The sequence below is a fragment of the Moschus berezovskii genome, chromosome 24, assembly GCF_049115385.1.
Source record: "Moschus berezovskii isolate FMDL1 chromosome 24, NW_MosBer_1.0, whole genome shotgun sequence".
NCBI lineage: Eukaryota > Metazoa > Chordata > Mammalia > Artiodactyla > Moschidae > Moschus > Moschus berezovskii.
In genome coordinates, this window is record NC_142483.1 from 30,950,835 (window position 1) to 30,962,910 (window position 12,076).

The following is a 12,076-nucleotide window of genomic DNA, read 5'->3' on the forward strand; positions in this document are numbered from 1 at the left end:
GCCGGAGGGAGGGCGGGGGCGGCGGCGGGCGCCGATTCCAGGCTGCGCGGCGCGGGGCACAGGGTCAGTCGGTGAATTCTGCAGGCTGACGGGTGACGGGCGAGACAGATGTGTGGGCTACAGGAAGATGAAGGAATGGGCGGATGGATGGTCCAGTGGATGGAGTCAGACGCATATGGCGAGTGGGGAGGAGGTGAGGACAGACAAACCAGCAGTCTGAAGGATGGTGGGACAGCTGGGAGATGCTTGGAGGAAGGATGAAGGGATGGAAGGGCAGATGGAAGCACAGTTGGATGTGACAGGCAGATGCCTGGGGAACCGCTGGCCAAATGAACCCGAGACTGGAGTGCGCAAGAGTTGAGAATGAAAGACAGAACCTGGACCACTAATCCGGCCGTAAAGTGGTCACAGGTCAGTGTCGCCCACTTCCTAACTCAGTGGATCTGAAGGGGTCACCGTGTGCCCAAGTGTGACCAACTGTAAACCGAGGGTGCCCAGAGTCAGTCCAGGTTCTCCACGCTTGCCCCAAAGCACCCACGAGGAATGGAGGAAGAAACGGGGCAGTTTTGAACACAGTCCTCGGCTTTCTGCACCGCTGAATACAGAGCAAGATTCCTGAACCCAAAGAGGGGTCCTGCAGGCACAGCCCCTTACCAGGTGTCTATCAGTCTCTCTCAAAAGCAAAAGGCATGCGACCACGTGGACACACGTGCTAACTGGCAGGGTCGTGGACGCCCTCCTGGAGTTTTAATTTCTGGACAGTCCCTCTCTGGCCTTGACCAGCTGTGGATATAGAGCACCATCTCCTCAAAGATACTCTGCCTGGCCTAGCCTACATCCTGCTCTTAGCTTGAGTGTCTCTGACTGCACCAGAACAGGAGCTGCAAAACCAGATGGGATCAGGCCAGTCACAGACACTGCAAACACCTGGTATGAATCCTAGGGTAGGTGCCTTTCCTAAGGTAAATGCCTTTCCTAAGTTCAGGTAAAATGACAACAATGAAAGAATGTTGCTTTGCTGGCCTCATTTTGAACACAATTTTTATACAAAGTATGATGCTAGAAGCAGAGACATATTTAAAAGTCCTTCCAACTCTAACATACAAGGGCCTTTTAGGTTAGATGCCCTTTTTTGTTGCTATTGCTTACCTTTATTTTTTTTTTCAAGAAAATGCACATATGGCATTGTTTAAGCTATTCTGTGCACTTAAGGGTTATTAACTCATTTAATCCTCACAAAATCCAATGAGGAAGGTACTATTATTAGCACATTCAACAGATGAGAAATTGAGAAATTAAATTAACCCCAAGGTCACCCCGCTAAAAAGAGAGAGCCAGGATTTGAACACAGGTATTCCAGCTCCAGAATCTAGCTCCTGACTGCCAGTATTGACTGCCTCTCTAACTAGAAGACTAACAGGTGCACATGATAACAATGAGAGTGAATAGTAAGCCTCCCTCCCTCCCAAGGCTATCAATACTGTTACCCAGAGGAAGCCACTGTTTATAGTTTCCTTCCGGAAAAACGCAAGTATACATGTAAAAGCGTATATATATGGTACACCTATCTATATCTTTTTATAAAGAAATAGATGCATTTTATACCACTGCTGCACCTCCTGATCTTACTTAACATATTTGAAGACTTTCATATCAAAACATATAAATCTACTTCATTTTAAGCACTGCAAAGTAATATAATTCTAAAGAAGTAACAGAATTTACTTCACTAACACTCGAGATTTGGTTTGCAGTCATTTTCTTTGATGAATAATGCTACCATAAGCATTTTTATACTTAATGTCTTTCCTCATCTCCACCAGTTTATTTCAGAGTAAGTTTGGAGAAGTAGAACTTTTGCCCACATCTAAAATTTTGATACACATTACTAAATTAATGTGTAAAATGGTTACATACATTTATATATAAATGATTTGTAAATACTGGCAGATTCCAAACTTTTATATTTCCTGAGTGACATCTTCAAATTTTATATAAAATTCTAAGGTATTGGTTGAAAGAGAGTTTTTGCTTAGTGATGATTAGAACTAGTCAAACTGTCAAGTTTAGCTTCTTCCTTATGTCCTGTAACAATACTCTCAGCAAGAAAGGGATATTTTAAAAGTTTCATCTGCAGTTTCTAAAAAAGAATATACACCACATGATACATTATTTTCAGAAATTAGGACTAGGAACAGTCTGGCAATTTGTCTTTATTATCAGTTACGCACCTTCCTCTTTTTGCTTTGGCTTCCAGGATGCTCAAAATTACATCTGATGTTCAATCAAAACTTCAATAGTAACCAATGAAAAAGGATCACTATTTTTATATTAATGTATTCCTATTTTTAATGATCCAGTTGCACATCTGCATCTTATATTGTGAACCCCTCAAATCTATTTTGGAAGTAGGAGATCTGTGAAAAATATAAAATTTAAATCACCTTAAGATTACTAAAGAAGTCTGGTGATGTGACCAAGGGGAGAAGCAAGGAGAGGACAGTGGGCATTGCTTTCACTCCCTTCCTGTTAGAATCCTGTAAGATACTTAACCACTGCTAACCATTTCTCTTCAGAGAATGATTAACCATTTCTTAACCATTTCTCTTCAGAATTATCCTCAGAAGATAATCAGTGAGGAAAACTCCCCTGTTCCTTCCCGCTTTGCAACTGGACCGCAGGGATTCCAGTTTCAGGGTAGAACGGGAACTTGGAGACTATCTATGCACACCCATCATTTTACAAATGAGGAAACTGAGGCCCAGAGAGGTGAGGGAACTTACCCGAGGCCACAGCTCTAGGAAATGACAGAGGCAGGACTAGAACGTGGGTAGCTTGAGGTCCAGGCCAACGTGCTCTCCCACTGCGTAGCACGCCACTCAGATGGCTTGGGGTGGCAGGAGGAAGGAAGAGAAGGTGACCCCACAGCCCCTAGCAATGAAAACAACAAAAAGACTTGAGGCACTCATAAATAATTAAGCAATTAGCTGCAGCAGCTATTCCCCTCCCTTCCAGCATCCAGTCACCAAGGCAACTTGGGCAGGGTGCCTGCTGGTTGCCTAGTAACAGCGTGGTCTGCTCCCCTGACATGTTCCCTAGGCATCAAAGGATTTGAGAGCCAGGAAGAGCCTTAGACAGGGACCACTATTCCAACACCTTCATTTCCCAAATAGAGCAGTGGTGGCCCAGAGACGCTGAGGAACCTGCCCAAGGTCACACAGCTACTCAGAGGCACAGCCAGGCTCCATTTCCAGTTGCTTTCCATTGTACTATGGCTGCCTCAGGGACACTGCAGATGAAGGAAAGGAGATCTCTCCACAGTTCCCAGAAGAATAAGAAAGTAAGATGGCGAGAACAAGCAGGAAAGAGACAAGAGACCTTGAGCTCTCATATGCAATTAACAGGAGCTGGTAATCCCATCAGCCCAACTTTCACCATCACCATGGCAACATGGGTGAGGTGAGTACTGGTTGCCTAGTAACAAGTGGTCCTCTCTCTTCCACTCAATCCAGCTCCCTGGGAGTCACAGGAACAGTAGAATGTTGGAGCTAGAAGGGAAGGCAGGGTTCCAAACTCAGTCTCCTCCTTTTACCAACGTGAGAACTGAGGTTTGTGGCAAGGTGACTCAGCCACCGAGTTAGCTAGGGACAGGGACTCACTGTTGGTCGGCCTGCCTTTCCTGAATGCCATTTATTCTTGTCACAGCACCATGGAAAGGGGAACTTCACTCAATAAAGACAAAACATGGCAGGGGGACAGCAACTGGTCCCTGGGTGGTACTTCTACCACGTGCCTGGATGGTGGCAATGCTGCACACGAGGCCTGGCACACAAGGGGCACTCTGCATGGGCCTCTAAAGTAAGAACACCTGAATCAAATGCCAGCTTTCCCCAAACCTGGAAAGCTTCTTATCCCTCGGCACCTCGGTCCCTACATCTGAGGAGTGGTCATACTGATGATCCCTACCTCTCGAGCTGCCATTAGGATTAAACGAGAAAATGTACAGGTCAAGTGCCCGATATTGAGTAAAGATGCAGCACATGTTAAGTATTCATTTATTCCACTGTATCAGTAAATATTTGTTGCATGTCTGCCATACAAACACCACTGTTCTAGGCTCTTGAGATTTCTCAGTGAGCAATACAGACAAAAGAAATCCCTGTCTCAGGAAGCACACTTTCCAACGGAATGGATATATTATTATATCTATATATACACATATATTTAAGTGTTTGCTGAATGGATGCAGAAACTCATTGGCAATGTGCTATGTTTATGTTACTAGGCTCCTTAAGACTGACAAGTTTCCTGTTTACAGGGTGTGATGCTATAAATATGCAGGCCTGTCTTGTATGTGGAAACTCCTGTCTTCCCTTCTTATAGAAGCAGGGAAGCAAAAAAGGAGGGCAGTGGCCACTAGGTGGCAGACCTCAATCTCTGCAGATAAATGACCGGTAGAGGCTCAGACTCCGAAGGACGCTTCCAGTGAAGGCAAGGACTGCAGTTGGTCCAACCCAGGGCAAGGCTGGAGGGGTGGGAGAGACCAGAAATGCCTCTGGGTGCCACACTGGAGTTCTTGGGGGAGGCTGTCATGTGGTGTAAGAGAGACTGCTTTAATGAGAATGAATCCTGTGTTAACCAGGATCCTGCCCTGCGGAAGCTGTGTGACCCAGGGAAGTTTTATTCACCTTGCTGAGCTCCACATTCCACAAAGAGGTAACAACAGAGCTCCCTCTGGTCGCTGCTTTGAGGCATACATGAGAAAACACATCTAAGGCACCCTGCAAGCTGCACATGGAAAAAGCATTGTTACTCATCTAGAATCGAAAAGATGCCTGAAGGTCAGGCATTGCAATTGAACCCTGGTTCAGGGTTGCAATTAGAAGAGAGAGGGCCAAGGGGAAGAGCACTTTTTAAAGCCTCTGCAGTGAGGAGACAGAGGTGCCCCCAGTCACTGAGCCTGGGAATTGTGGCACTGAGGTTGGGCTGTCTCACCATCCACCTCCCCATCCACTCATCAGCCCCAGAGTCCTTGGTTTGTTCTTCCCACCCTGTATCGGTCTTCTCTCTTTATTCCCAGGGGTAGCACCTGCCCTGGGCAAGCAGAGCATACTAGCCTCCCTGCTTTCAGGGTCCTCCAACCCGCGGCAGGAAGCACCCTGAGCACCTGTCCTGAAACATCCACCTGACCACGCCTAAATGCTCCACTGCTGGCTCTCAAGGGAAACCTCAGACTCTGGTGGCCACCAGGGCTCAGCAGCTTCAGGATCCTTCCTGCCTGTCCACGCTTGTGCTCTCCCACTCCCCAGAGCTGCTCTGCAGTCGGGAGGCATCGGCACCTGCTGGTTTCTCTCCTGCATCTCCACTTCAGCCCCTCTGCCCCTTCTCCCCCTCAGGTCTCTGGACAAAGCTCTTCCCCAGCCTCCCACGCTAGAGCAGGTCCTCCTCCCTGATCATTTCCTGCCAGCACGTGTCACAGCCGCACAGATCTACTGCTTCCCACACCATAATATCCGGTCCTAGATGGCCAGGCCCCTCGCCTTCACTGCTGTGCCCTACTGCCTAGCCCAGTGTCAGCCACATGGACAACACGTCATCAACATCCGTTAAGTACATGAACTGGGTACACAGCAGCTACTGACGGAAAACAACAGTCTATGAATTCATCTCCCAGTGTCTAGACGTTCTCTGTCGCCAGTGCATCCTCTGTGTGGATGGCATGTTAGTCTTCCAAAATAGCACCTTTTTCCTTTTACTTCTTTCCTCAAAAGCCCGAGCAAATGGCTAAATGGCTGTGTCTAACAAGCTGAGGTCAGAGATCTCCAATGTAGCATTTGAAATCCTTTCCACCCAACCCACCTTTCCAAATGCATCTGCAACTATATTTCCAAATATATATGGTTATGTACTATATATGCCTATATTTACATATATGTGGAAAGAGGAATATATATGAAATGTGTTTGGAAATATACATAGTTGGACACACGCTCTTCCCTTTGGAGGGTCCTCCCTTCTGCCATGACATGCAGGCCTATGACCCCTCGTAGTACGGCACATGGAAGATTCAAGCTGCGACATCAGTGATCTGTCTACTCCCCACCCAGTGAACACACTGTGTGCACTCACATCTTGGCACTTTTACCTGAGATCTTTCCTCTTCCCTGTCCTTTCAAACTGTCTAACCCTCTTTCAAGGGCCAGAGCAAGTTTCACTGCAGGGGATCAGCCACCACACACACTCCAGAAAGGGGCAGGAGATCCAGAGTTGCAGAGGCACATCTGAGCAGGTGCCCAAACTCCTTTCCTCAGGAACCCGCTTGCCCTGACAGCAGGGAAGCTGGGAAGTAACCATGTTTTTTTCCTTGGTTAGGAAGAAAGCCCCACCCACTTCAGAAACATCGGTTCTGGGACCACTTTGAGAATTCAGACTTAAGGACTTTTGTTGGAACCCCACAGTAGTTCACTGATTGGAAGAACCATGATTCAAACAAGCAACTCCTACTGTTGGGCATTTAAATTGTTATCAAGGTTTGTCTTCTTTATATGCCCTCCCCTCCCTACAATAAATATTCTCTACAAATCACTGGCTCCTTATCAAAGAGTAATTATTAATGCTCCACCAGGCCAGTCAATCAACCAGAGAGGTGAGGATGGCTCAGATCAGAAACTGGACCTGAAGAAGTTCAGTAGGCCTCCACCTGGTCTTTGAAAAGTACTTTTAATTGATTTTTAATTGGAGGAGACCGCCTTTACAGTACAGTGTTGGTTTCTGCTTATTTTTGGAAGTTTTTAAAGGAGAGAAAAAGGTGGACAGTAGAAAGGCTATGTGAGCTGAGGAAGATACAGAAGTGTGTGTCTGAGCCCACCCTTCACTCCTGTGTGATTTGGGACAAAGCAAGCTCTCTGCTTCTTCTTTTTATTCATGCAAAAAATGACTCCCCACCAGGACCTGCTTCACAGTTCTGTCTGGAGGCCCTGCATGAGCCATAAAATGCTCCACAAGTGCTGGGTGCTATTTCCTTATTCCTGGTGGGAAGCCCCCCGTCCTCTGTGCTGAGTGAACACAGGTATTCTCCTTTGCACTTTAGAGATTCAGAGAAGAGTATAGACAGCAAGTGACTGTCGTGGTCTGCCTGAGACTCTCAGGACTGTAACACTGAAGTCCTGAAAAATCCCTCCTGAGTCCTGGGCAAATTTGTGAGGCTGCTTGTGCCAAGAGCACGTCCATGGAGCACGTATTGTGGCACATGGGTTTCCACGTCCATCATGGAGGCTTTCACTCCCCATGGCCAGCTGACAATTGTGGGTAGAGTGGGAGTTTATTGCTGGTCACTTCTTCACAGCTAAGAAGCTAACTGCTTTACGGGTAAGATTTGGTTTTGAGCTTTCAATCATGGTTCAGGTATCACTAGTGGAACATTTCGCAAGCCAGTATTCTGAGGAAGGGCGCTGTGCTTTCCAAAGCTTTATGTTTAAACTTAAATAACTGCATTGTTTCATGGCTTAAGACATCCTGATATAGAAAACATCAACTTCCTCAACAAACTATTAGAAGATGATGAGCCGTGTTATAAAATGACCACCTGGTAACTTCCTTGGTAGTCCAGTGGCTAAGACTCCACATTCTCATTTCAGGGGGCCCAGGTTCAAGCCCTGGTCAGGAAAGTAGATCCCACATGCCTCAACTAAGAGTTTGAATGCCACAACCAAAGATCTGACATGCTGGAACTAAAAAGATCCCATGTAGCACAGCTAAGACCTAATGCAGCCAAATAAATAAAATAAATATATATATATATGTGTGTGTGTGTGTGTGTATATATATATATGTTAAAAACAACAACCTCCCCCAACAGATGATCACAGATACCCTCACTTCCCATATTAACCAAAGTTCCTTGAGGGTGGAAAGTCCACCTCTGTGGTCTTCACAAAACAGGTGGCTAACGTAACAGGTCCTTAATAAATAGTGGGATGATGAATCCCTGTATGATTAAAACAGTCATGAAATATTTTATGTAATTTACTACTTAAGAGCTGAGCAGTCTGAAATCTGAAAAGCTATTATCAACTAATGGGTGATTAGAAAAGGAAAATAAAGCAATTTCTGAAATGAAACTACAGTATTTGTTTTCCTTTAAAAAAACCTGTAATTGCATTAGTTTTTTAGAACAATAACTACAGTGCAAAGTGCTACATTAGGAATCATGAAGATGCTTTTAAACAACATTTTAGGCTAATGACATCTTGCAGTTACTTAATCTCTTACCATGAGCAGGAATTCCATGCTCCCAAAACAGAAAGATATTATCAATTTTTTTTACTTCTTTCTTATTTGGTATTTTCATTTGGTACATATTATGTACCTAATACTAATTTGTACATTGTGGTATTTCTTTAAACATTTATTTAGTTTTTATGATAAGATGGTGTCTTTTCCTGGGAAGTAAAGGATATGCACATATTATTTACACAAAGTCTGTAACAAAATTTGGTCCCTAGTGGAGTAACAATCAACATGGTACCCCATAGATTACCTTGCATGTATGTCTTGTGTCATAAATGTTCACTATCATTGACAATGATCTTGGAGATAATTAAGAATAATTTTTCTCCTTTCAAAAACTTCCAGAACCCTCAGAACTAAACTCTGGATTATTTTAACTTTGAGTTGATTCTCTATCATTCCTAAAATGAAACATAGTCTTGTCAACAAAATACAGTAGCATTTTTTTTTCATATTTTGCAAAAACAGAGTTAATGATGCAAATAATTTCCTATCTTTCTTCTGAAGGAAAACCATTAATAAGACCATACTCCTTGCAAGAGGGCACAAATCACCCATAAGGGCAAGACATACATTAGCAGTGAGGAAACAAGCTTAATGATTATAACGTCCAGATGGAAATGAATAACTGAATCATTCTCTATCAAATCAAATAGCATCTTAATAAGTTGTTGCATCATCTCTGTTGATTTAATTTAACTGAAAGATATGAGAAAATAATTATGATTTGCAAAAACATCTTCATTTCCCATGCTTATTAGCATTTGGCCTGTGAATCCCCCCTTTTATTTTGAAGGTGACGTTACTACAAAATGCCTTTTAGGTTTCTTTCACTCAAAAGCAGCCCATGTTCAAAAGAAAAACAGCCCCAAACTGGAATTAAATTATTGGAATTTAAAAAAAAAATGGAACTCCAGTGTTTGGTCAAATCTTTTATCAAAGAAAGGATCTAAACACTTCTTTTGCCAGGCAAGCTGGTAAGTACAGGTTGTCATGGAAACAGGATGTATTCAAATTATACTAGGAATGACGTTCTTCATCTAACTAGGTGTTCATCTCCTCTAAATGGGGAGAAATTGTTGTAGCTGAAATCCATTATATTTCTTTCAATTCTGCATTAAAAACAATCATTTCCTTTATTTTATATAAAAGTACACAGACACAGAGCCTCACTCTCATAAAAGGGAGAATTAAAATTACTTGCAAAAGAACTGGTGCGTAAATAAAAGGCATAAAATGAAAATGAATCCTATGATATAAACCTATTGACGCACAGTGAAGGGGTAAAGAATGGAAATCAGACAATACAAAACCACCTTCACTTATAATGGGACATATTTTTCTCCTATAGCATTAGTGACTATTTTTTACCAAATGATGTGGGCCAGGTCTGGAAGTTGGGGTGATTTGTTAACAGGTGTACTGTCACGACTGCTGATGACAGCACAGGCCCCTGTTAATCCACACACATCTAAGAAAGACACAGAAGAAATAAGGCTGTGATGAGCAGGCATTTCCCACTACTTATAAGGCCATCATCAAGAAACACATGGTATAAGCTAATTTTCTAAGGAAAGATTTACAGCATGGAAGGCCCCTGCAGTCACAGTATATCTAAGAGGTAGCCAGAAATTCTTTTTGAATCAAGGTAATTCTACAGAACATCTTTTAAATTTTTTTCAGGTGAATATTTTTCCTCTATTTCCTTCCAAGAAGTGAGAAGAAAGGTTTTTCATGTCTTGCAGCCTAAAGACACCCAACTCCAGTACTCTTGCCTGGAAAATCCCATGGACGGAGGAGCCTGGTAGGCTGCAAGTCCATGGGGTCGCTAAGAGTCGGACATGATTGCATGACTTCACTTTCACTTTCCACTTTCATGCATTGGAGAAGGAAATGGCAACCCACTCCAGTGTTCTTGCCTGGAGAATCCCAGGGATGGGGGAGCCTGGCAGGCTGCCGTCTATGGGGTTGCACAGAATCAGACACGACTGAAGCAACTTAGCAGCAGCAGCAGCCTAGAAGGATAAGTTCTCAATAAAGCCTTTGTTCAGGTATTTAAGATAATGATCATTCCAATTAAAATGGCAATGGTTCCAAAATATATAAAGAACTCTTAAAACTCAACAATAAAAAAGGATGACTCAATTTAAAAGTGGACAAAGACCTGAACAGACATCTCACCAAGGAAAATATAGAGTTGGCAAATAAACATATGAAAAGACCCTCAACATCACATGCCATTAAGGAATTGCAAATTAAAACAAGATACCAGTGCACACCGATTAGAAGGGCCAAAATCCAAAACCACCAACAATACCAAATGCTGATGAAGATGTGGAGCAACAGAACTCTCATTCATTGCTGATGAAATGCAAGCGGTACAGCCATTTGGGAAGATAGTAGCGATTTCTCACGAAACTAAACATACTCTTACCATTCAATTCAGCACATCTACTACTTGATATCTAGCCAAAGTAGTTGAAAACATGTTCACACAAAAATCTGCACATAAATGTTAATAGCAATTTACTCACGATTGCCAAAACTTGGAATCACCAAAGATGTCGTTCACCTGGTGAATGGATAAATGGTTGGTTGGTTTAGTCGCTAAGTTGTGTCCAACTCTTGCAACCCCATGGACTGTAGCCTGCCAGGCTCCTCTGTCTAGGGATTCTCCACGCAAGAATACTGGATTGAGTTGCTATTTCCTTCTCCAAAATAAACTGTAGTATATAATATTAACTGGAATATTACTCAGGGACAAAAAGAAATGAAATATCAAGCCATGAAAGGATATGAATAAGCTTAAGTGTCTATGACTAAGTGAAAGAAGTCAATCTGAAAAGGCTGCTGCTGCTGCTGCTAAGTCGCTTCAGTCGTGTCCGACTCTGTGCGACCCCACAGACAGAAGCCCACCAGGCTCCCCCGTCCCTGGGATTCTCCAGGCAAGAACACTGGACCATATAATTCCTACTATATAACAATTTGGAAAAGGCAAAACTATGGAGACAGTAAAAGGATCAGTATTTGCCAGCAGCTAGCAGGAAGTGGGAGAAGGAAATGGCAACCCACTCCAGTGTTCTTGCCTGGAGAATCCCAGGGACGGGGGAGCCTGGTGGGCTGCCGTCTATGGGGTCACAGTCGGACACGACTGAAGTGACTTAGCAGCAGCAGCAGCAGCAGCAGGAAGTGACAGATGAACAAAGAAATGAGGATTTTTAGGGCAGTGAAGCTATTCTGTATAATACTATAATGATGCATATGTCATTATATATTTGTCAAAGCCCATAGAATGTACAATACAAGACTGAGCCCTAATGTAAACCATGGGCTTTGAATGATAATGATGTGTCAGTGTAGGTTCACTGATTGTAACAAATGTACCACTGTGGTGAGGGATTTTGATAGCGAGAAGACAGTGCATACATAGAGGTGATAGGAAGGGAAGATTGTACATCCTGCTCAATTTTATTGTGAACCAAAAGCTATAATAAAAAAAATACAGACTAGTTAAAAAAAATACCAACAGCAATAATAGCTACCATTTCATGACTGCTTAATGATGTTCCACATTTACTTATCTCAGTTCTTCCACATATCAACTCTATGAGGCAGATATGACTATCATCCCCATTTTTATATACTGGAGACTCAAAATGGTTAAATAACATTTCCACAATCATACAGCAAGAGTTACAAAGTTGACACCCAGGTCAGCTTGGTTCCAAGCCTGTGCTGCTAACATCTGCAAACTCTCCTCTTAAGGACATGTCTCACCTCCCTGAAG

At 43.3% G+C, this 12,076-nt stretch overlaps 1 long non-coding RNA gene across 1 annotated transcript; it reads left to right on the forward strand.

Moving 5' to 3' along the window:
• The first annotated feature begins 808 nt into the window (after positions 1 to 808).
• LOC148774028 (uncharacterized) lies at positions 809 to 7,771 on the forward strand. Its single transcript, XR_016036131.1, has 4 exons — positions 809 to 944; positions 4,643 to 4,716; positions 6,373 to 6,530; positions 7,638 to 7,771. It is a non-coding gene; the product is annotated as an uncharacterized LOC148774028 (long non-coding RNA).
• The last annotated feature ends 4,305 nt before the right edge of the window (positions 7,772 to 12,076 follow it).